A 25,902-nucleotide genomic window follows, 5' to 3' on the forward strand; every position below is an offset into this window, starting at 1 on the left:
ATGAGTAGCGCACGTTTTTTTTAGTTTTGTTTAGATGAACTGTTAATGGCTAGCTGCCTATGACGTGCGACTTTGCTCGCACAAGCCCTTCTGAGCTAATCTATTAGTACTACGCGCAGCAGCTGCTTTGTGAGCACAACTGTGGGTACTTGTAAGTGACAGTTATACCTAGCAAACTTTACCGGTTCAAATCAAGGAGCTGCAAGCTTAGGAGAGTAAAGATTGTGCAGGCTAGTGGACTTTTTTCACGGGCGCCATCTGCGCATGCGCACCGGAAACACTTCAACAGCGCCACCTCGATACATTTATGGTGGCTCGTGGCCTCCGAAACCTGTCGGCGCACCCTCTCGGGGGCAATGAGTGCAAAGGAACGCACAAGCTCCCACGTTGGTTCGTTGACCGGAAAACCACCAAATTTGCTTTTGGCTCTCGCCGCAGAGGGCGCTGTACCTGTTGTCAAAAAGGTCGACTCACCAATAAAGCGTATTGTTTCAACCAGCTGCGGAGCAAGGTGGCTTCAGAAAAACTTGACATAGAAATGACCTAAACACTGTATCGATAAATTGAAAATTGACGGAGCAGCTATACCAGAAGAGAGGATATGGAAGGATGATCGTGCACCTCTATCAGCAATGTGCTTAGAGAAACTCGGCCTGGCAGATACTACGGGCTGCAGAGCACTGATTCAGGATTTCACAAGGACGTGACGTGACTGCCACGCTGCTGATTTAGTCACTTACTTTGGTAAGGTGAACGCCGGCTTTAGCAAGCAAAATCCGAGCTATTTCTGCTGTGTCTATCGTTCGTGACGATGACGTCATCAATGTCATGGATACCTTCAGCTAAGCTGAACAAAGGAGATTTTGGCGTAGATAACGAAGGAGACAAGCTTCAACTAGAAGATCTACAAAGCGGAAAAAGAGCAACATTAAATAGCAAAAGGCCACATTAACACTGCTTTACTAAATGTGCTTTGGCAAGCTGCATCTCACCACTGTAGTTTGGCAGTCACGACCACTGAACTTATTCAGGGCGGCAATTTTCCCCTTCGTTTGTTATATCACTGATGACCTCGCCAATTACCCAATTACCGCGACAACGAACCGAGACGGGCTACGCAAAGTTGGCATCACTACAGCTTCCTACTCAAGTGAGTACACACAAGCCTTCCGAGAACCAACAACTCGGGCCGCCGAGCACGGAAGGCCAGCCAGCACCAATGAACCAAACAGCCGGGAAGAGTCGTGCCGAACCAGGAACGAGCCGATTGGGGGAAAAGGAAAAGAATGGCCGCACCAGTTCTTGCTCGATCCGCGCAGGAGAGGAGCGTGCCGCACCATCGATGCGGGTCACGCGGCGCAAGCGCGAGGGGAAGTTGCCGGCTCCTTTTTTTTTCACCCACACTCCCTATTGTTCTTGCGGCTCACACACATCCCCCTTCCACGACGACTCCTTCTCTTGTACGAACACACAAGCGCACATACACCACCGAAGCCCCCCTAATCTAATTTAGCGCCTTGTCTACGGCCGCACATTGCGTGGCCGCGTACGCAAGACAGGAACAGCTTTACCAAACCGCCACCAGCGCACTCTGGCGTTGTCATGTTCCCTCTCCCGCACGCCCGCGCCATTCCTCTTCCCGTGCGAACGGGGCTGCGTGTTACTTGTTTTGCTATTCTAGCTTGCCTGTTTTTCTTTTCTTTCGTATATGTATGTGTTCTTCCGCCTCGCAACCGTTTTCCCCTCTTTTGCTGCTCAGGTTCCTCTCGCAGTGCGCTCATCACCTCACCTTCGTACAACTTCTCTCGCTACTTGTTCGGCAGTGAATTCTGGCTGCTTGCTATAGACTCTTCTGCATTCCAATAGCGTTTTTTTTTCGCACGCTGTCCTCAAATACGCTGCCTCCGGTCTAACCCTTCCCCATTTACCCCTCTTGTACGCACTTGCCACTGGCGCAAATTTTTATTTCCCGCGAGGCTGGCGTCCTTGCCCCTTTCTCTCCAGTTTTCCCTTTCGGTTGCTTACACTCAGTGAGTGTGCTTTTTTCCGTTGCTTTTTCCGCGGTGGCCACGCTAGTCGTGTTTGTCTTTATCATGACACCACAGCGCTGCTGGCCTGCTGCCCGTTTTCTTACGCTTCGCTTCTCCTCGCGCGCCCTCTTTCGGACCCTTTCTCCTTTCGCCCGCACCACTTCTCTTACGTTTGCTTAGGTGTGCGCGCTCGGCAGTTCCCTCGTTTGGGAAACTGCTCTGCTGGCCCCGTAAAATTGAATTTGTGGCTTGCGGACGTCAGGGACCGAGTGGCGGGCTCCTGGGCTGAGCTCTGCTTCGAGGCAAGGGCCGAGAAATAAGAGGATGAAAAAGAAAAGAGACGATTGGGGACGAGATGGCTGGAGGGCGAGGAGATAGAGCACTAGAGAAATGAAACACTTGCCAAACGCGCACGCGGAAAAACATTAAAGGTTGGTTCGTTGCAATAGTACGAAAACAGAAGAGGAATGCTGAGTTTTTGAAAGACAGTGCCAAAGAATATACAACAGGTAGAAAAGGAGACAACGCTAGATAGGCAGGTTAGCCAACGAGAGGGGGAAAGAGAAGACAAACCGTGAGTCATCTATTGGCTAAAGTGTATATCTGCACATTTTAGCATGCATATAGGGGGTTATTTTGACCCCCCACCTTTCCACACATTTTTTTTGCCCAGACCATCGATAAAGTTTTTGTAATTTCTCTACACTGCATCACATCTTTCTCTTTTTATGTGCGCTTGTGTCATCATCTTATTTACCCGAATATCTTGACAAGAGCCACGTCTTTATTGTGATGTTTACGTGCAGAATGCGGTTCATTGCCGATGAAAAGTATCATACGTTTCTTGTTCTCTAGCAGTTTACTGTTTTTTGTTTAGAATTGAACAAGCAGTACATGCCCTAAGTTGGTAAGTATAAACGTTTACTCGGTGTTTACGCGGGAACACCTTCACGAATTGAACAAAATAGAGAAGGTTGAAATCTCGCGAGAGTAAGTGCCGCTGATGACAACCATGCACTTGAAGTGGTAGCTATCGTTTCTTGTCTTATAAGTTCCCTAGTCAGGAAACATTCCTCCGCTGCTATTCAACAACGCGCGTTAATCAACCACTTAACGCACAACATTCATATTACATTACCGGATATTGAATCGTATTAGGACTTGTAGGTATCCGGTGTTTTCACGGCAAAATCACGCCGAAGAGCGTGATTTGACGTGAATCACAAGGAACCATCAGGCTGAATAGCGTTTCGCAAAAATATGCACGCAAAAAATGAACAAAACAAAATTGAAGACGCTTCGCTTCATGCAAAATTGTGGTACGGGCAAGCCAGCTCACATATCTCAAAGAAACGGCCGCTGGATGAAAAAGCGCACGGCCCTTTCATCCAGCGGCCATGTAAAAGGGCCCCTAAACCACCCCGAGTTCAAAGGCGAGACAGTATTGTTTCTTTATCGTTTTCTCTCCTCTTCCTACAAGCACTATTCTTCTCCTCTCCACTCATTTCTTTATAGGACACGTGGAATGCCAGCATTAGGCGTGGAGCCAGTCGGGATTTCGCGCCTTTCCACTGCATGCTGCTACTTCTGCTGGCACAGTCGCAAGCGCAGAATACGAAGCGAAATCAGTTCATCGCGCTCGATAATCATGCGATACAAGGCACATCGTGAATGCGGCTGCATGTTGAACCAAGGTATGCGACCAATGCAGAACATTTAGTTTTCGTGTATCGACCAATCGGAATCCTATGGCAAACTGCTGACGTCACTAATGGTGCCGTCAAAACGCGAAACACCGGGAGTGAACAAAGCACAAGATTTTGTGTTTTTAGAGGCTGTTTAAGGGCCCTTGAGTGAATTAACTTTATTGACGATCCGGCATAAAGGGGGAAGGGGTAGGGGGATTAAAGCGAGACACTAGCGTTCTCGGACGTCCCGGAGCAGCAACCTACTCGCCCTTTAAGTATTTTTAAGGGCCTTTTAAGGGTCCTTAAAGTATTGCACACTTCGAGCTTCCATAAGTTATAGCATACCTGTGTTCTCACTGACGCTTATGCATGTCCTAATAGTGATTACGATATCAAAAATTTCATTGGTCTCGCGTCTACATTCTGAAAGCAACTCGACGATTGGTTCAGCCTTGTAACTTTTATACACGCTAATACTTTCCCTGATCTATTTAATGACAGATTTTACCGCACTTTTTTCCTTTGTACAGTGTAATTTTTCATGAGCCTAGAATACATGCACACAAGCCTTCTTTCACGAAATGTCCTTCGGATTTCATATAAAAGTAAATGATCACGAATTTGCCGGAGTTATTAATAAAGCTCTTACGACCATCACCACAGTTAAATGGCACAAAAAATAACTACGCAATTTTCTACGTGGCGCCCAAGACAGGGACGTTATATTTGTCGTAGATGAGAGAGGAGTCTGTTATAGCTGTTTGAAATTGTGGAATAGTAATTTCACTTACCAGTCCCACCTGTTTACGACTGCGGTGATCGTTCGTGGAGGGAAAACCTGAACTAAACATAGTGAATCAGAACTATATATTTAGGCTGAACTAGTTTTACTTCGTTTTAGTTTTACTTGAGATGGGCTGAAGGGAAGGCTGCTCCGAAGGATTACTGATGTTATCGAGAGTTCAAAAATAAGACATAATAAAATAGACAGAACCGATGGAATAAACGCAGTGGCGATTAACACAGAAAATCCAATACCCATGCGCACAGGTCGAGCGCAATAGCTCAGTAAAATTCTTCTAAAACAGCATCGGGATGTTTAAAGTTTTCTATTTTTATTGCTGCGCGTATATTCACGTGCACATTTGTTACACGGTCGAATGACACTGTTTTAAAAACTAAATTGATGCCAATGAAGAGTTGGTAAAGCTGTCTTCACTTCACTTAGAGTGTTAACGTGGTGAAGCCAACTTGTCACCAGGTTTACCTGTATTTTTTAATGTTCGTTTCTTTTTTTTTGGCTAATTTATAATATAATGATAATAACTACATTAACTTCATTAAATTGTCTTTATTATTATAAGTTTTATTCTCTACGCTATGGACAATCTTCGCAGCAGAGTGGGTGAAAATGTTTTGTTTTTTAAAAAAAAAAGGGAAACACAGTTCAGTCATGTAGAACAAAATGAGTTTCTGGGTGATAAATAAAATTTCTGCAAACGCTGATTTCCTTTCGAGGCCACCCAATCGCGTCGGTTCAGTTATCGAATAGTAATATTATTTGTGGTTCCTCACCCCGAAACAAGGATATGATTATGAGCGACACTGTAGTGGAGGGCTCCGGAAATTTTGAGCATCTAGTGTTCGTTAACGTGTCCTAACGTCGCACAGCACTCGGAACTCAATCACTTCGGCTCCACCGATATGCGACCATCGTAGCCGGGATCGAACACGTCACCTTTGAGTGAGCAGCGGAGCACCATAGCCACTGGTACACCATGGTGGACGGTTCAGTCATTGACGTTCCGTCTGTCATGCATGTGGTGACCGCTCCGAATCGGGGAGGCAGTGGCCACGTTTACTTGAAACAGGTTCGCCAAAACAGACATTTTTTGGAAGAATTGAGCATGCACAAAACAGACGAGAATGAAAGGAGAGAAAGCAAATGGGCGTGAACTCACAACTCAGTTTTTTTTGGCGAAAAAAAAAATATACATACACGTACATAAGCCAAGGCTAGCTCAAGAGCGCGTGTGCGAGATAAAAAAAATTACGCACCTCCACAGTAATTTGAAGACGATATATCTACAACATAAAGCAGAAAGTTCACGCCCGTTTGTCTTCCTTCCTTCCATTTTCGTCTATTGCGTGCATGTGGAATTCTCCCCAATATATATTCGTACCAACTCGCCCAGCTAACACTCACATACAAACTTATTGTGAGCACACTCTCAAGGCTCAATGCTGACCTAAATTATTTTCTTTTGCCCTTGAATTATACGCCAATCCTTGCGACAACGGCTGTATAAACCTCAATTTGCGGCTTTAAGCAGAGATTTTCGAAAGTTGTAGAACAAATTAGTTTGTGAGTAATAGAGTGAAAGTCCTCCATGTCAATGTCTACCGCAACCAATACCTGCAGGTTGGTGAGAACTGAAAGTACTGCTGTGAACGTTTCTTAGATGCCAATGTCGAGGCCTTTCTGGTTAGCTGATTTGATGCTGATACTGGGGCCATAGTAATTGACTGACTGGAATATGGATACAAAAATAAAAAGAAAGCACACACTTTATTTTGTGATTATATTACATTGAACAGGCTGTTTTGTTTGCAAAGCATTGTTGAAAATTGGTAGCACAAATGAATCTAAATCTACAATAATTTTGTTACAATATTTACTATCCTTGCATGTTTTAGCCTCAGTGATTACACTGAATTGATTTTATTAATGAGGGATGTCCTAGAAGTGTGCCAACGTTTTTGTTTTCTTCTTTTTTTTTCAGAAATGAAAACTGATCCCTATTTGACAGCATCTTGGTCATTACGAATTCTAAGCAAGTTCGCAAACAACTTAAGCCCGCATTTCATACAGCCGTCAAACGTGAAGACGATGAATTTTTAAATATTTCTCTAAGCTTCCGCTATTATAAAATCTAAAAAAACGACTTTTTTCCTTTATAATTTAAATCACTCCTCATGAAAATATCTTCGGGAATGTCTTTCACGTGTTCCCACATTATTTATATATATATTTTGGCTCTTTCGGAGCCGATGCACACACGATATCGCAGGAGGTCAGAAATGAACCAGAAAGAATGGATGTTCAAAAAAAAAAAACAGTCGTTGTCAACATGATAAAATATAAACACTAAGCTATCAGATCGGTGCGCGGGTACTGGCTCTACGTAACACTCTCTCAATCTTCTTATCCCGGATTTTACGGCCGACGCGCAAAGCAAAGCTGCTTTTCTCGCATGGCTGCCTCTCGATTCCTCGGGATACATCGAAACTTACCCGGCCCGAGCTTTTCGGTCTTTTGTTATAGTCTGTTGACAACGTAAGCTGCAGAACACAATAACGAAAGACTCGGTGATCCAAGCGGAGGAAATATAGCGATCTCGCTCTCGGGTGATATCTTCGACCATTCTTTCATGCAGCCTTGGTGTTTCATGCTGTAAAATGCTTTCGCGGAATCGATGCTGTATTTATATTTTCTCGAGTTCGGCCAACTTTCCACAGCCTAAGCTAGAGACACATTGCTGTTATGTCAGGGGAGGTTGAGTTATGCTCAGGGGTCATATATTTTATCCACCCCTTCGCATTCTCAAGTTTGGCTGCATGCCGAGTACTCATATCGTCAAAGCAATACCGAGTCAGAGAGAACCGCGTTGACGACAAACTTTCGCCCAACGCTTTTCGAGTCCTGTAGGCATTCCTCTCCCTCCATCCACAGTATTAACACTATAACATTGAAGAGCTCGTTTCCCGAAAATTCTGGCGTCGGCATCGGGGTGGGTGTCAGCGTGGTCATCGTTGGTTGTGAGGGAAAACTCACCTTGTCCATGACCAAAAATTGCAAATGGTACAAATATTTAATAAAAAAATTCGTGGTCAGCGTGAGGATAGAACCCAGACCATTGCGTGGAAGGCAGGTGTTTTACAACACAGTCACACGTTTGCTTGGTAATGCAGCAAAAATAACTTCCTCTGCTTGGAAATGTAGGGAAAATAATTTTTGTTTCACAACCACACGCGTCCTGTATAGAGACTTCAAAACGGAACCTTTAATATCCGAGTAATATCACGTGGTGCACGCTTACATTACCATCGTGCGTCAGAACACGTGATTATCATAACTAGCTCGTGGTTTAAGGCTAGCCACCCATTGCAAACTAGTACACGTTACTGCGCGTATTCCCTTATAGGACCACGTAGTGGGTGCCCAGCAACTTGGGAAACATTTCACGCTCATAACTGCTCGTGGTTTAAGGCATGCTACCTATTACACAAAAAGCAGCCTCATGCGAAAGCTTCACTGACACAAGCCACTTTCGAATGAATCGATTACATTGTAGTAATCAGCAATTTAAACTTCTCGATTAACATGACACAATCAAAAGTATACACTGAGTTGTTGAAGTACGCGCTAGGGACAGGATATTGCTATGGCGTCCAACTTCTTAAAAGTATACATTTTTTTTTTGTACAGCAGTGGCATTAGGTGTCTCTTCCGCGTTTTCTCGTCCGTTACTAAAAACGTTTTCGGTTTCCCCGCCATGGCAGTCTAGTGGCTAAGGTACTCGGCTGCTGACCCACCGGTCGTGGGATCGAATCCCGGCTGCGGTGGCTGCATTTCCGATGGAGGCGAAAATGTTGTAGGCCCGTGTGTTAAAATTTGGGTGCACGTTAAAGAACCCCGGGTGGTCGAAATTTCCGGAGCTCTCCACTACGGCGTCTCTCATAATCATATGGCGGTTTTGGGACGTTAAACCCCCCATATCAATCAATTCAAAACTTTTTCGGTCCAGTACACGACCATGTATGGGGAAATCGCTTACCAGTCACGAGTTCGCTGCATGCTAAGCGAACTCGTGATGCACTTAGCACTAGATCGCACGCTTAAGTGTGCGATCGAGTGCTTAGTGCATATCAATATGTTAAACGCATGGTGCGTACGTTCTGTACCTATATCCAGAACTTTTCTTGCTCTTGACATGGCGGTGATTATCCCCTTCCGTTTATTTGTAGCCCCCGCGGTGCGCAGTTTGAATCAACAAAAGCTCGCGAAGAATACGCCACGAAGCTGCGGCGACGTCCGGAGAAATAATGCAATGCCCGTGTCCCGAGATAATGAATGCGTCCAACATGTCCATATCACTGGAAATCGCCAAATAACTTTTACAAGCAGTGACCTTGCAGCCGTCGGTGAGGCAGAGCTGGCTGTACCCATTTCCGTGCTCTTATCACGAGGAACGCAACTTGTTTCCGGCAAGTGCCATGAGATAAACTGAACCTTAAAACAACAATCGTTAGATCGTATACCTAACGCCTCCAAAAAAAGTTCAAAGAATCCATAGAGCCGTCTATGCAGTCTCCCTCTTTCATTGTGGTCTCGCCCCGCATCTGATGCAGCGCTCCCGACAGCGATAATGCTGGACTGTTTTAGGTGAGTGTATACATACAAAAGGTACACGACGCAGGAGGGGCCATTGAACTCGCGCATAAATAAGGGATCAATTGAACGCAGACCACGTAAACTGCGGATGATCTCGCGGAACGGGAACGGCGGTCGTGAGCCCCCTTCACTCGTTCGAGACATATGTTGTTGTTCCCATCTGACTCACCGCAGCAAGGCAAATATTGACGGAAACACCGTTCCGGTTTCGCTCGTCTCGGAATAGGCGCCTTCAGCGTGGCTCACGATAGCTGGCATAAAATGAAAGTTTGGAAACGAGTACGGCTGACGAGAAAAGCTTAACTGACGACAGTTTTGTGCTGACTGTGTACGTTAAATAATTTATGCGAAGTCTTGCAAAAGACTTGATGACTTTCGCGTGGGTGTCACCTACACCCATCCAACCAGGTACCCATCGAAACACAAACACCACACACACACGCACTCACACTTTTGTGAGGTCACAGGCAATGTGCCAGTTTACGAAGATGGTGAACTGTGTATGACGTTTGTATTATACTGCAATACATCGGCAAACAACTACAAATATTTTCCCTCATTTAGCCTCGGCTTTTTCGGCGCCCCTTCAACTATTACCACAATAAAACATGCGCATCCTCACAGTAAGCTTATGCCTGCCACTTAAATTTGTAGCTGTTTTCTGTCATTCACTCTATTCCTTCGGACATGAGGTCCATGCGTGTCAGACGACAAAGGAGAGAGCAGCGGGGCCAGACGCGTTTTACGAAGCCGGGGTTGTCGGGACGAAGACTGCCGAGGTCGTAAGAGTCTGGCTACACGAAGTGAGAAGGTGGCGAGCGCGTTTCAGAGAGAACGGGAACTAAGGACCCGGCCACTTGGTATGCCACTGCCGCGCCAGACTGTTTTCCCCGGGGACTGCTTAATAAGGCGTCTGCAAAAGTGTTCGGAGGCCACCGCCTTTAAATGGGGAGCAGCCTAAGAAAAGCGGGGATTAGTGGACCGAGGGGTAGTGGCGCTGTACCTTCACAAGCACGCACCTCCGCGCGTCGCGCGTCCATCGTACGTGAATAGCTCGAACGCTGATGCCACCGCACAGCTCTGCCCGGGACGCTCCCCGTTCCCCATTAGCCCAGCAAAGGATGCAGCCCTAGCCGGGAGTGATTTGGCGCACCGCGGCTGGCCCCCTCTATTTCCGTCGTTTGAATTATTTAGCTCGGCCAGCGCGGCGGCCCTCACTTCCGACCCTCCTCTCTTCCTGACACCCCTACTCCCCATACAGTTGCTCGCAGCAAAGTGTTTGCTATGAACCACGAACGCACGCGACAGCAGCCTTGTCTTTTTCGAAGCAGCGGCGACTCTAAGGAGACAAGGCTTCTGCGTGTTTGTATTTGCGTGTATGCCCGGTCTAGCCACATCCCGTCCTAAGTTACGCAAAAGCCTGGCGAAGATCATGTTTCCGATTCTATTTGCTCTTTCTTGACAGCATTCAATTCACAATGAATACTAGAAAAAACCTATTAATATTTAAAAAGAAGTATGTCTTCGAAGACGCATTGATCGAATCTGCATGTCAGCTAAGAAACGCCGTAAAAAAAATGAACAGACATAACACAACGTGATTGCAGTGGCCCTTACGTGCAACAAATACACCTGCGTCAATCATCATTGCGCAGAGCGGGCGAACACCTATGGTTACTTATTCATTACAAATCGATGTTATTCAATCACGCCAATAGCGCTGCATGCAGCCTATGCCATGGGCTTCTCGCGTGCTCCGCAAGACGTAGTACATTGTACATGCGCTATGGCAGCCACTTTGTCTGTGCCGATGGACGGCGTTGGTGTTGGCTGCTTGAACGCACGCGACAACTTGGGCTGCAGGTCATCTTGAATCAGCTAAAACTGCGCAGCCAGTTATTTATTGACTTCTCTGTCTCCCTTTCTTTCCCTGTCTCTTCGAGCTACCAACACGCGTTCAACAATTCCATCCTTGGCAACAGTACACAATTTCTGCTTCGAGCATTAAGCGACCACCCGTGAAACCCTAGACTGTGTGTGTGTGTGTTATGAAATGTGCCTCTTTCTCTCTCTCTCTTGTTATTTTCCTCCTAAGTTTCGCGTAACACACTTAATGTAGTCTAGTTAACCTCCCTACCGTTCCTACATTCCTTCTCTCTCTATTCGCTTAGTTGTGAGGCTTGCCTTTGATTTGCATGAAAGTTGCAGTTTAATATGCTGCCTGGCGTCAGGTTTCATCTCAGTGTTGTAACTAGTTTTCGCCTACTCGCCGTACTAATAATGACCGTGTGCTGCTTGCTGAAAAACAGCTGAATTTCGCTTCTGTTCATTCTTTGTTTCTTCCTATTATTTTATTTGTGTTCCTAATTCCTCTTACTTCAAGAGCTCGAGGCGTTTGCGCTTCCGCTAGTAACAGTCGGCAGCCTGACCCATTCCTTGTGCTTATTATTCTTTATAACTATCCTCGAATTCGGGCTAAACTGTAGTAGGCATCTCGTGTACATCGTTATGCGCGTTTCTATATGTATAGCGCATCCAAGACGGGACAAAGTGAGTGACACATAAACATGTGCATGCGTGTTGATGTGTCATTCACTGTGTACCGTATTGGATGCCCTGCACATTTGGAAGCTAAGAATCACGAACAAGTCCGCTGCGCAATTTGAGTCATTATGTACGTTATTCAATATGCACGTTTAATGTACACTCGTGGCCCACCACGGTGGTCTAGTGGCTAAGGTACTCGGCTGCTGACCCGCAGCTCGCGGGATCAAATTTCGGCTGCGGCGGCTGCATTTTCGATTGAGGCGAAAACGCTGTTGGCCCGTGTGCCCAGATTAGGCAGCACGTTAAAAAACCCTAGGTAGTTAAAATTTCTGGAGCCCTCCACTACGGCGTCTCTCGTAATCATATGGTGGCTTCGGGACGTTAAACCCCAGATATCAATCAATCAATACGCTCTCGGGATAATTGTTAGGCAAAGTCAGCCAATCTCACCGCAGTGGTTGACACGACCATCTCAACACTTGCGTACGTGTTGGAATAGGAAAGTGAAGTCATACCATTCAGTAACGTTTGCGTTATCTCGCAATTATGCTAGTTAAAGCTAACTCATGAGTATACTGCTATGCGCGTCAGTACGAACAACTATGAATTGCCCTCGGGCGCAATAATCAACTGCTATTTGAACTGGTGGTGTCCGAAAAAAGAAACACTAGGGGAAAAAGAAACAGAGAGAGAAAAGGCAGGAGGTTAACCAGAAAATTTCCAGTTGGCTAACCTACACTTGGGAGTTAGAGAAGGGGGATAGAAAGATGAGAAAAAGAGAAGAGAGAGTCAGTACTAGTTGTATCCGCACAAGGGGCAGTTATTATGATGCGTAGGTCGAGGTACTAGAAAGCAAAGGTATACCATGCATGCACGGTGGCCAGCATGCATTGATTTCAGACACTATGTAACTCAATCAAAATTTTCCCCATCACGTTTTCTTATTCTCGTCGGCAGCGTGCAATGTGCATGACATCGCCGTTCAGGTCATGCCTCGTTTTAATTGCCATTTTCGTATACCTTTCGCAGTCTTTATTACAGGGGATTGCAATGTGGACACCTCGCTTCTCGCTATACGAAACGCAGAGCGCACCTCCATCCCACCTCTGCTGCACGGAATTCCTTTCTACTTGCTCTATTTTCATTACGGCGTATTAAGAAAAAAAGTTACACTCTTTATTAGGAAAAACAGAAATTTTTGCCGGCGTATACATATGTTAACTGAGTTGCACGAAAAAATTGAAGTACAAGAGGAAGACACCTGGCACATATCGCTGGCATGCTACACTCTATAGGGATGGGGAACGGGCCTGAAAGATTTCAGTAGAGAGGAAAGAAAAAAAAAAGTTGTGTCCAAGTGAACCTAACAAAACTATTTACAATTAGGGTATCAGGTAAATCAAGGCTTTCCTATGTGAGACATTGCGTCATTAGAGCAATCTGGCAAGGCCAATTTTGGATAGGTAATTCATTATTGACAGTAGGACACGACACCGTAGTAAATTTTACTCGCTGTGTATTCGTGATTGCACCCCCCCCCCCTCCACCATGAACTTTTCCCTGATTTAAACCCCCTACCACAGCCGCTGGATGAGAATTGCACACGTCCGCTTTCTCATACAGCGGCTGTGCCACTACACTGCACACTGCAGTATTCTGAAACGAGCTGCACCTTCGCACGATTGAACTGCATTTCACATGACCCCAAGAAGCAAAATGAAGCGAGCAGCCGCGTCTTTTTTATATAGCATGTACTACCAGGCTGCATCCTTTGTATGTGGTTCTTTTTTTTTTTCAACGCGTGTGCAAAAGCACGCTGTGGCGATGCACGTTGTCTCCTCCAAAGTATACGGAAACGCCGCGTGTGGGAGCAAAGTAGTCGTCGTCCAAAACACAGACGCACCTCTCGCGCGAGACAGAGGCATGGGCGCATGCGGCACGATCCCAGTCGGCTGCGCTCTGCGGCTACCAACGCGTGCATACTACGCGGTGTATTGGAAATCGAAAGAGCCGTGCTTCTTTTTCTTCTTCCCCTCGAGTCCCCTTTTCCCGTCGGGTGGCCGCCGGAGACAGCCACCGACCCGCTTGCGTGAGCGTTCGAGAGGGTGAGTCGAGGTGGGGTGTATTTATAGACACGTGATTCGGCTGCCGCACGGACGCATCGCCGCGTACCACGTACTGCTTGCCGCGGTGCGCGCGGGTTCCCAGAGAAGGCCGTCCTCTGTGTTGCTTGTCGGTCGCGCAGCGGACGTCTTTGTGTGTGTGTGTGTGTGTGTGTGTGTGTGTGTGTGTGTGTGTGTGTGTGTGTGTGTGTGTGTGTGTGTGTGTGTGTGTGTGTGTGTGTGCGTGTGTGTGTGGGGGGGGGGAGGGTGGTACTGCTCATTTCTAGCCTTCTCGGGTTCCACAGTGAAAAAATCTGAAGAGCGGAACACTCAGTGGTCTGTGAACACCTTTAACTGTGTTTCGCTGTGGTAACTGTTCAGCTACTAATGACTTGCTTGCTTGTTCATGGTAGACTACAAGTTGGCCATGCACTGTGCAATTGTTATTGCTACGCATTACATGCTCGGTATCCGTGTATAGGTATAGCCCGAAGTTTGATTGATTTTTAAATGCTTATGTAGTTCACAGAGAGACAGAGAGAGAGATGTGATGAGCAAAGGTAGGGAGGTTAACCGGAAAATAAATATCTGGTCGGCTACCCTGCACTAGGCAAAGGGTTAAGGGAGACCAAAAAGTTCAGAATTTTTATGATTTCCAAAGGGTTAGAGTAATCTCAAGAATGAGCGAGCTAGGTGTTCATTCTCTTGTCTCAAATTATGGAAATTTTTCGAGGTCCCCTTTGAATAGGAAACCGTAAAACGTATGATTAGTTTTACTGAAGCAATCTTGTTTTCCAGGCCTTGCCCCGCCGCGGTGGTCTAGTGGCTAAGGTACTCGGCTGCTGACCCGCAGGGTGCGGGTTGGAATCCCGGCTGCGGCGGCTGCATTTCCGATGGAGGCGGAAATGTTGTAGGCCCGTGTGCTCAAACTTGGGTGCACGCGAAAGAACCCCAGGTGGTCAAAATTTCCGGAGCCCTCCACTAAAGCGTCTCTCATAATCATATGGTGGTTTTGGGACGTTAAACCACACATATCAATTGTTTTTCAGGCCTTAATCGAGGGGTATGAAATCTGACGCCCCAGTCACGCTATTCGCCTGTAGCCTACTGCTTGAGGTCGCTCAATGAGCCTTTCATTCAACAGTTGTTCATCAAACCCTGAAAGTGTACGCCTTATGAACAGTTTTTTCGTGTATCTCAACGGCGAATATAAATGCGTCAGTTACGCTGTGTGGTCAACAGAAAACATGAAGACGTCTGTTGATTTAAAGTATGGCACATTAGTAGCCCAAATCACTGATCTAGCCACAATTCAATAGTAACAGGAATAACAAGTTTTTGCATACAGTGAAATAATCATTGGTGAAGGCCGCAGGCATGTGTATCTTCCCATCAGTAGTGCATGGGCAGGAAAATTATCATTACTTGATGTGCAACCAGAAACACGTCATAAAATATATCCAGCCAATAAAATAACGAACACGAAAAACGAAGAAGGAGACAGGAAAGCGGCTTGTTTCGTGTGTTCGTAATTTTATTGGCTGGATATTTTTTTTTAGGATGCAATGCACCAACTAGCCAAATAGCGAGCGTTATCAGAAACACGCATATTCAGAGGACACGGAACAAACAGAAACGGAGCCGTTTGACAAGTAGCTGCGCCCGAGAGGCCTGCTGCGATTGCTTTCAGGTGCAGAGAACAGGGAGATGAAGATTCGAAAAAGGAAGAAAGAAATAACTGAATGACAGAAAGTGTGCAGAGGCGCATCAAATATCTAACTCTGTTGTGTAAACAAGAAAAGAGTTTGATATACGGAAAATAGGAAGGCACGTTTTTGGTGCAAAAACACAAACTTACGCCGCATCATACTGATGAAAAGTGTCTATTCAGCCTCAAGCAAAGTTATTATTCCGTGTTCAGGGCGTCCAAAGCACCAGGCATAACGTGTGCTACAGAGGCCAATTTTTGACCATGTTGTTTTTGTTATAAAAGACTATGGCCCGTATTCACAAACCAACCTCGACCTTACCTCACATTATCCTCAACTTCCTGTGCTCCTTACATGCGAGTGTTGAAGATTGGGCGAGTTGGTTCGTCGAACTTGAACTGGTATAACGCATTACGGGGAAGAAGAAACGGCCGAGCAGACCGACACAAAAGGACAGAGCGCTCTGTCCTTTTGTGTCGGTCTGCTCGGCCGTTTCTTCTTCCCCGTAATGCGTTATACCAGTTCAAGTACTCCCTACATGCGTTATAAAAGCACAAAAATGATAACAGGGCAAAAGATAAGGACAAGACTGGTTCGTGAATACTGGTCCAATTTGTTTATCATGCGCAATAAAGGTTTAAAACCGATAAGAAAATCTCGAAGAAAGAATGAGGTTGGTTTGTGAATAAGGGCCTATTTCTGATTACGCAGGCTCGCCTCTAATGATTTCGCTACCACCACTCCCCAAACAGCTATATCATGCGAACTGCTTTTCGCATATAGACTGTGCAGATTTCAAAGAAGCACGGTTCGATTATGTGCTTCTAGATGTCCCGGCCGCAGATTCTCGCCCTCATTTTTCTGCAATAGACTTATATGGCATTTTTTTCAGTCCTATAGAGAAGCGCGTCTGCAAACAGCAGGGTAGACGTATCAGTGTTGCCCTTCATGAGAAAGAGATGGGTCTCGCCTTACGAATTTTCGTAGGCTGTCATTTAGTATAATTCTGACCTGATTGTACACCGATAAATTTGACTTTTGGTGTCCAGTCAGTGAAGAGCCCCTCAGTCAGAAGCACAATGAATCGGCCTAATGAACTGAGTTAAGTGGGTCTGGAATGCTATATCGCACGCCATATCTGTTTTGTGTACAGCCATTGCGCAGGCTTTTTATGTGGTATCAGCGGGAGCTGTAGTCTGCCCTGGATATATCTTTTCATGAACGCGCTATATTTTTGCTAATTTTGCTTGTTTGTCTCGAAGGCATCGGTAAAATACTAGTTAGACGAAGATACAGTATATCAGAAACAAGCCTCTGTGAGATGCTCCAATAAGCTTGTTGTGAGATGCTCTAACAAAATTTTCCAGTGAGATTGATTCGCTAGTCAGAAATATTCCATGCTTGTTAGTCTGCAAATGCTGAATAAAAGCAGCCAAAATGGCGGTCATGGCACATTATAAAAACATACTGCATTACAACATGACATGCATATACGTATTTATAGAATAGATTTGGATGAGAAGGTAAAGCTGGTTGAAGTGAAGCAATATATTTTAGAATTAGGAACCTGACATTCCTGCAGGTCAACACAGTAGTGACTAACGATAAAAGATAGCCTGTTGGGTCACGTGTTTGACCCTTCCATCTCGTCTACTTCTTCCTACTAAATCCAAACGTAATGATCCTGATGGAGATGATAATAAAGTAGTTGCTGATTATCATCTTTACATACATGCCCATAGGCACGTGTACTAAGGGTGGGAGGGGCCTTCTGTCCTACCCTGATTATATTAGGGGAGAGGAGGCAAATCTGGCTCATCATCATCATCATCATCATCATCGTCGTCGTCGTCATCATCATCATGATCCTGACTATGTTAGCTGCAAGACAAAAGCCTCTCCCAGGATCCAGAAGTCAAGTCGGTCCTGTGCTTGCTGCTGCCACTTTACATCCGGAAACTTCTTAATCTCATCTGCCCACCCAACTTTCTGTCTCCCGCTAACCCGCTTGCCTTCTCTGAGAATCCAGTCAGTAACCCTTAATGACCAGCGGTTATACTGCGTACGCGATACATGTCCGGCCAATGTCCATTTCTTATTCTGTTTTTTTCATCATCATCATCATCATCATCATCATCATCATCATAATCATCAGCCTGACTACGTCCACTGCAGGACAAAGGCCTCTCCCATGTTCCGCCAGTTAACCCGGTTTTTAGTTTTTTTAGTTAAATGTATATAAGGAGAGGTTGGCGCCAATGCGTGGCGCCAGCTACTCCTCTTGACTTCATCTATGATATCCTTAACCCCAGTTTGTTTCGTAATCCACTCTGCTCTCTTCTTGTCTCTTAAGGTGACACCTATAGCATTTTACTTTCCCTCACTCAATGGGTCGTCCTCAATTTAAGCTGAAACCTTTTTGTAAGCCTTCAGGTTTCTGCTCCATAGGTTAAGTACCGACAAAATGCAGCTGTTATATACTTTTCTCTTGAGGGATAGTGGCAATCTACCAGTCATAATTTGAGAGTGCTTGCCAAATGTGCTCCATCCCATTCTTATTCTTCTAGTTACTTCACTGTCGTGATTAAGATCCACGGTTATTACTTGTCCCAAGTCGACGTCTTTTACAACTTCAAGTGCACTATTACCTATCTCGACGCACTGTTTTCTTCCGAGGTTGTTGTACATTACTTTTGTTTTCTGCAGATTCATTTTAAGACCTACGTTTCTGCTCTTCTCATATAACTCAGTAGTCTGCCTTATACCCTTTACTCAAACATTTTTCATAATTTTTCAAACTGCAGTGTCATGGCCGGGAAGGTATTTGATGGTAATGACCAAGTTTACGCAACTTAATATTGCATAAACTGTTTACGACCCATCCCTACTTCAGAGAGGTAGATACAAAAGGAAGGCCATCTGTGAGAAGTATGACTTGCGTAGCTTCTTATCTATCAGACTCAATCTATGTGAGTAAAATTTGCCTTTATCCCCCCCCCCCCCCCAAATATAATGCAGAAACCCTAGGCCGATATGTCAAAGCGGAGTCGAGAGTAGGCAACGAAAGGACAACGCGCATTGAAGGAAAATGTAATTTTGACCTTGCTGATATATAATAACTATGATGAATACATGATGCCCGCTGTAGGAAAAGACGACTATACGTGCACCCAATGCGCAGTAAACGAGGGTATACGTTGCTGCATTCACTAGCCCAATCGCAATGGAGCCGCCAGGGCCGGAATGGAACCCTCAGTCTTTTACTACAACGCGACCTTCGCACAACCTATTACAATGTCAAGCGCTCGTGGAATTGCTATATGGTGAAGTAGATTGTAGCTGCTAGCATTACAGTGGTCGCTCGTGCAGAAAAGAGCGTTGTAGTGCCAGCATGCAACGTTATTTTTCCTCCAGGATGCATCGTTACTCGATTTCCTGAGATACGATTGAAACGCTGCGGGTTCAAGTAACTCTAACATTGCTTGCGATGTGACATGCTCAGGAAGGACCGTCTTTGATTAAATGCTGAGCGTGTTTAAGAGCGCACCTCGTGTCTGCTGAGCGAGTCGGGCCACTTCGCGAGGCAACCGAAACGGGACGTGGCAAAGATTGCCATGGGCTGGCATGCATGCCTAGTCTCGTCGAGGATCCTTAGAGACTGCCGCGTCATCTGTGTGTCAGTTCAGTCGGGGATATCGCAGCTTCGCAAACAGGGTGATCCTTAGAGCACGTGACAGAATATCCGCGCGTTAAAGTAAGTGCGTTCGTGATCATTCGATTTACCGAATTTAACAGGAAACACCCTTCGCAAGGGAAAATGCGCTCACTCTTGACTCACTTCAGGTGGTTCAGAATAAGGGTAGCAAAAAGTTATAGCAGCAAAACTATTACCATGTTTTAGCTACGTGTGTCCATTGTCTCTAACCGAAATTTGTTAATATAATAAACGTCATGGGCTTGCATGAAGAGGTGTCAACTACATTGGTTAGCAACAGCATGTTTTATACATGCGCTGCAAATTGAAGATAGGCGAATATTAGCTGATCATTTGTTTTGTGCTTATTCAATACTTTCATCAACCACAATAGTCTGCTGATAATGGGGACACTCAAGATGACGTTGATAACGTTAACATTTAGGAAGAATGTATCAGGCTGCACATATGAAAGAACAAGCCAGTAATTTTTAACGAAAGAGGAGGAATAACTTAAAGAGAATAAAAATATTGTATTTAAATAAAAGTTGCTGCGAAACTTGCCTACCATATGGTTGTGATTCAGAGCGTTTATTAACGTTCTTTTAGCCCGGTTCGACGTCGCGCTTTGAATCAGGGCCATTCCGGTTGCACTAGATCAAGGCAGATTGCAAGAACAACCGCGTATTCATATTTCATTGCCGGTTGAAAAAGCCCTACGTAAGAGTGCTTTCCTAGCTACAAAGGTTTGTATACTCTACTTTGCAACCGTATGACAATTAGCTCTACCTAAGATATCCGTTAACTCGTATATCTCCCGCCGCTCGGGCGTCATGTATTCTGCAAGGTGATACGGAGAGGCTATATCTTACACTGGGTCACTTATGAGCAAACAAGCAAAAGGAATCCTGGAAGCTCCGGCAATTCCTTTTTCGTTGAGCGTGATGATTGCGACATGCTGCTACAGGTCTCACAGCGTATACATCCGGCTTATAAAGGGCCTATAGAAATTGTGTCGTACTTTTGTCGACGTTTCATTGCTTACTGATCATCTAACCTAATGAAGTAGCAGATGTGTTGCGTATTAAGCTATCATCAAGAAGAATGACGCAACGCACACATTTTAAGAGCTTACCAATATCTACAAGAAGGGCTCATTTCCTTGCGGATAAAATTAACTGCCTTTCACTAGAACTATAATGAAGTTATATCGATCAGTAGTTTTTCCGACATGTTAAGGTTCATCATGTACTTTCATCATTGTCAAGCCGTTCTCTGCGTTGAAACTGAGGGGTGAGAGATATTACCCATATGAGTGGCTGTGGCACACATGCGCCTATATATATACTCACAGGGAGCGACATATATATTCAGTGAATTTCAAAGAGGCTTGCCTGGCTGAACGCAGAGGACGACCGCACATAATGTGGAAACCATGGAAGAAAAGATGCTCACAGTAGGTGATCATATTGCTAAAGATGTCGGTCTGGTGCCGTTTTTGACGACATTTAGATTTTAGCCAAAGCAAGACGCTCTCGTAGCGTCGTCATAAATAGGCAGGTTAACGGGTTCTTAACATTTTAAAGGCAGATAAAAGCGGATTGGTAGAATAGCTTGATTCTTCTTTTTTCATCATCCATTGCGTCACGTTGCATGTGAAACCATGCAACGCCTTTAATTTCATGACGCAAATAAATGCGTTTACAATGATGCAATGCTATGGTTTGGCGGCAGTCAAGCCCTCTTACGGCCCTTTCTAAGCAGCCATATAGTCTTCAGAGGCAAGATATTTCTGAAAGAAAAAGTTGGGAACAAGAAACGTATGTAGACTTGACGCCCCTGTAAAGTGGCTACACGATAGCCCTAGAACAGCCATGAATATAATTCATCGGTTTTGTTCAGACAATTCCAAAGACTCTCAAACAAGATATACACACTGCTACAAAATCGTGATGAATGACCACCGCAGCTTTTATGGGAATATCGGATGTTCACCCTCGGCATTAAAAGTGTAATACACGGGGTGAAGATAACAATGCTCGCAGGAAGCTGAAGACTTAAAATGCTGAGCAGTGGTAGAACGCAGAGTGTCGCTACGCCTTGAATAGTTCACTGGCTGAAAGCAAAGTTCACTACAGCTGCATTCCTTGTTCTACTGCAGTTCGCCATTTCAAAAATGTGCGGGCCGGGTAGACTTAAAATCGGACTGGTATCTCATTCTTCGTTGCTAAATATATGGCAAAACTCATTCGCAGCCATATTAGCTATAGCCCTGGCAAATTGACAGTATAAAATACTGTTTAAACCTAAGTCTTGAAGAAGCCTGCCGTAGGGTGTGCATTTGTAATGACACATGGTTCCCTGTAGATGTGCATTTCCATTTCAATCTCGGTTTTCCAAACCAACACAGTTGGTTTGGTTTCTCGTCAAACAGACGTCACTTTCAGGAGTTTGGGCGGACAATTTTTGAGGGTCGCAACGCTTTCTTGAGCCATTCGAGTTGTTACAAATAAGACGAGGAAGGCAATGCGTATACTGGACAAGGGGACCAAAGAGAGATTGTCGGGTTTTGAAACATTTATTGCTGGCTTTCCCGAGCTACCACAAGCGTTTCCTGGTTGATTGTTGTGCCAGGGTGGCCTAAGCAGACCACCTCGTTCTAGAAATTAAATATCACGAGACTTCTAACCGATATGTTCTTCCCCTTTTCCACAGACCTGCAAAGGATGCATGCGCGGTTCTATACCCGGTCGCTCACTCCCACGGAACAGATGACACGGACGTGATGCCAGTTCATGGAAGATGCCTGGTATCGACGACTGTGGAACCCGTAGACGCCACACATCCTCCACAGCCTGACCCGTCCATCAGTAAGGGTGTCCCGAGTCATCTCGGTCGTCGCCTCTCAGATGGTTGAGCCGCCCTTGTTGTCCCTTACTGGGCGTCAGCTGGGCTTTGCTCTGAGCCTTCACAGCGTGCTCAGACGTGTGCGTAAAAGCGCGGTGGTCTTTTGAAGTGTGCAAAGCCAAAACAGTCTTTATGTATTAGCTATTAATTTGAAGATTCTCCCATTATTATTTTATTTTATTTATAGGACTAGCGAGTGTGAAGTGCGCACAGAGAGGGCCATCAAAGTTGAGAACCGTTAAGAAAGATCAACACAGCCTTATATACCATCAGGTGCTTGTTATGGCTGCTCTAATAATATTTCAGAAAGCTGCAAATGTACTAGTCCACCAAATATTCTTACTTTGTATTTCTATCCTATTACGCCTTAATGTAGGCTTTGAATTGTGTGGACCATATGTGGATAGAATACCTTGTCGTAGAAATATACCATGTGTACACTATATGTGGATAGCATTCATCTGCTCTTCAATTCATTCATAATTTAAAACCGTAGGCTTGTTTTTCAGCTTGCATGGTAATGCCCTCATGACGATATATATGGCGCCCTTCAACGTAACTTCATAGTCTTTCTGTAGCGTTTGTGTTACAGATGTTGAGAGACTTCAGAGAGAGGCCTGACTACAGTGTAGCAGATGTGACACTCAGGTCACTTATCGTTACTTGATGCTCATTTGCGTGACTGTATGTATATGGTGTTCATAGCAAACCACGCAAAGGTATTTCATAAAGTGTGAATGTCTTAATGTCACATCATTACTAAATCTTGACTCGTAATATACTACATGACCATACACCATTGTTTGAACATGATGACGAGTAGTGATCATACTTACAATGTCGAACTTTGTAATTACAACCCAGTACAAAGGAACAGACGTAATGTTTCAGATGGAATTCCTATACTATTCCTGCGTTAGGCAACATGTTAGGAAGAAACCTTCTTAGTATATCAGTTTCCACACTAGTCAAAGTAACTCAAAGTTATTGACGTGTTTAAAAAGATATTTGCAAATTAGTGGCTACATACAGTCGTTCTGTAAAACAGGTGAAGCACCATAGCCCCTCCCCCTCCTACTGCAAACGCCACAACCTTATCAAGCTACATACAGAAAGAGCCTGTTCAGTCTCTTTCTATACGCCGCCCGGATGTGGTGACAAACCTCTTGAACCAATTATAAAGCTATATGCTGAAAGGGCAAACCACCAGTGAAAGATGATTGCAGTCACGAGTACTCTAAGGAAGCATTCATTCACAGTCGTATAAGCATTGTTTGTCTCGTTTTTTTTAACTGTTGCCATATCCAGGCAAAACATGGTTACGTCAATATGAACAAAAAAGCGTTCTACAGGAATCTTCCACAGGACATGTGAATGCTACATTTGCAGTCAGTATCTATGCATGTTGCTGCTCTAGTTTCTTACGCTCAAACTTAGCCCACTGTTACACTTGCACAAACACAACTGACTTCAAAGAAACGTACAATATAGACATTTGCCATAGCTACGTAGATCAGTTACAGCATTAAAAACTATGCAGTATATTTGCCTCATTACGCATTTGCAACTTCTAGGTGGCACAGCACAGGTGAAGAGCGTTGCTCATGCTGCCACTGCAGTCACTGCATTTATTCTCACTGAGAGGGCAAAATAATGCGATTTAAGGATTCATTCTCACGTAAGCGTATTAGTGTTGTTGCCTTCTACTTTTTTTTTCAAGTATGCGCCGACTTGTCCAGTGACAGCCGTTAGAAACGCGAAATGAAAGAGCGAACACTCCTTAGAACAGAGCTTGAAGCTACCAAAGACAACTGATACATCGAGGAAATAGTGATAAATAGAGCCACTCACCTGGACAGCGAGAAAGCTCCCGTCTGGAACCGCCGGCCGCTTTCTGAGGCGCGTTCGAGCGGCGTTCGTGCACGGCTGGCCTAGCTCCGAGGAAGCGCTTTCAGAGGGAATTTCGGGAAGACAAGAGGAAGGGCGAAGCACAGTGCCTTCTCGCTCTTTGTTCTCAGTTTCCTCAAGACACCGTGCACTCTCCATACGTCTACCTCCTCCCCACTTTTCACCCCTCCCACGCTTCCAACCTTCTCAAATGTACCACTTTCCTACATCTCTCTGCTTTCGGTTCCTCTGCTTGTCGCCTGCAATTTCGTCCCCAGGAAAAAAAACGGGGAAAGATTTCACCGGAGAAAGGGGAATGGCGGGAGAAGTGCGCGCGTCACGAGTCGTCCCCAATGGGGAGAGCCAATAGGGAGCTTCCCGGGCGCAGGTGAGGGAGAGACGCGACGCTATTGGTCCGCCGGGGGCGCTCACCTGCTCCTGTCCCCGCCAGTGGGGAGCCCGACCGCGCCCTTTCTCGCGCGCAGCCTCGTCTCATTCCCCCCTTCCCTATTCTGTTGCGCGTTTTTCTCCCTCCTGAGCGCAAGAGTACGCGCGCTTTTGCGGCGGCCTTCTTCTCTAGAGCGCGCGCGAAAATTTTGGCGCCATCGGAGGAGGCGGGGTTGCAACGCGCACGCGGTGGTGGTACGAGGGTTACGTCCAAGAAAGAAAGAATAACTGCTCAATGAAGGCAACGTGAGCCAATTCAAGGAGGATGGAGGCAAAACGGCGGAGGGCAGACACCACCGACAAAACGCCAGCGGGCCTTCCTCGGTCGGGGATGAGGCAAAGATCATACGAAAGGCGCTAGCAACGGCAAGCGTAAAAAAAGACGAGATACGTCGGAGATAGAAGAGCCGAAGAAGAGACAAAGTACGACTGTCATGGCTGCTTGTCGATAGAGGAATGTAGTGGTTCTCACAATGGCGGCGCCACGCGAGTGGCCTGAAATTGACAGGAACAGTATTTTTTCTCTAAGAACAGTGAAATTGAGACGGTTTTTTTCGAAGTTTTCCCTTTCAGCGACAAACAATTGTGCGAACCTTCGCACTTATTCGAACTTCTTTTTTACGTGCCTCTTTCTGGGCCCTAGTTTCGCAATTCTTCTTCTGAAAGCGTTTGTCTTTCCAAACTGTTGTTGCCGTTTTGTTTGGTCAACTTTTTCATATATTTTGCTGTTTTGGTCAAATAACGACAGCCTTCTGTTAGGCTATGTGGAAGGGCTTTATTTTCAAGCTTAGCTCTTACTTAATCCTAAGCAAGAAAAAAAAGCTGCCATTATACAGCTGCCACCTTTTTCGTCAATGGTAGCAGGGATATAAAAGTCACGGCTTCGGTTTTCAAACCATCGGAGATTGCCAAACCAGTCGTATGGCTATAAAAGATAATAAGTAATCGCTAGTCTGTGGAGAAACACGGTGCCATCGCAGAGCGAATCAGTGCTCTCGCCGAATAATTCGTTTATACAAATGTCGATGAGACACTAACTCGCGTATCCCACCATCCATGAAGCATTATTGCGGTGTGCGCTGGAAATCAAACATTACTATGGTGCCTAACGAGCTGCTTCAGGTTCATCCTTTATATAGATCTAAACTACATGCACTGACCAGTCATTCTACAGCCCATACATACGTGTTGAAATAAAATTGTCAAGGAGTAATGTACTGACAAGAGTGTGTATCACACGATTACCCCCGAGCAGTGTAAGAAGTTTTAAATGAAGTCTCTCCTGTGCCCAGCGACTGCATAACTGAACCCGTGCCGCTGCCAAACGAAGTGAGAGAGACCCGAGATGCACATTGTGCACAGTCTACATATACAATTTTAACATCACGCGCGGAAATAAGACGCATTTTCCCGAGTGTTCATTATGTGCTAAAAGG

General features: G+C 45.4%; 1 protein-coding gene across 2 annotated transcripts in view; it reads right to left on the bottom strand.

The window, feature by feature from the left end:
* Positions 1-24,045, bottom strand: part of LOC119162362 (vesicular acetylcholine transporter) — a 229,798-nt gene extending 205,753 nt beyond the window's left edge. For both annotated transcript variants that reach the window (XM_037414771.2, XM_037414770.2), the window contains exon 1: positions 23,984-24,045. The gene's annotated coding sequence lies outside the window, so the exon portion shown is untranslated. The remainder of the gene's footprint in view (positions 1-23,983) is intronic.
* Positions 24,046-25,902: the final 1,857 nt, after the last annotated feature.

Source organism: Rhipicephalus microplus, chromosome X (assembly GCF_043290135.1).
Source record: "Rhipicephalus microplus isolate Deutch F79 chromosome X, USDA_Rmic, whole genome shotgun sequence".
NCBI lineage: Eukaryota > Metazoa > Arthropoda > Arachnida > Ixodida > Ixodidae > Rhipicephalus > Rhipicephalus microplus.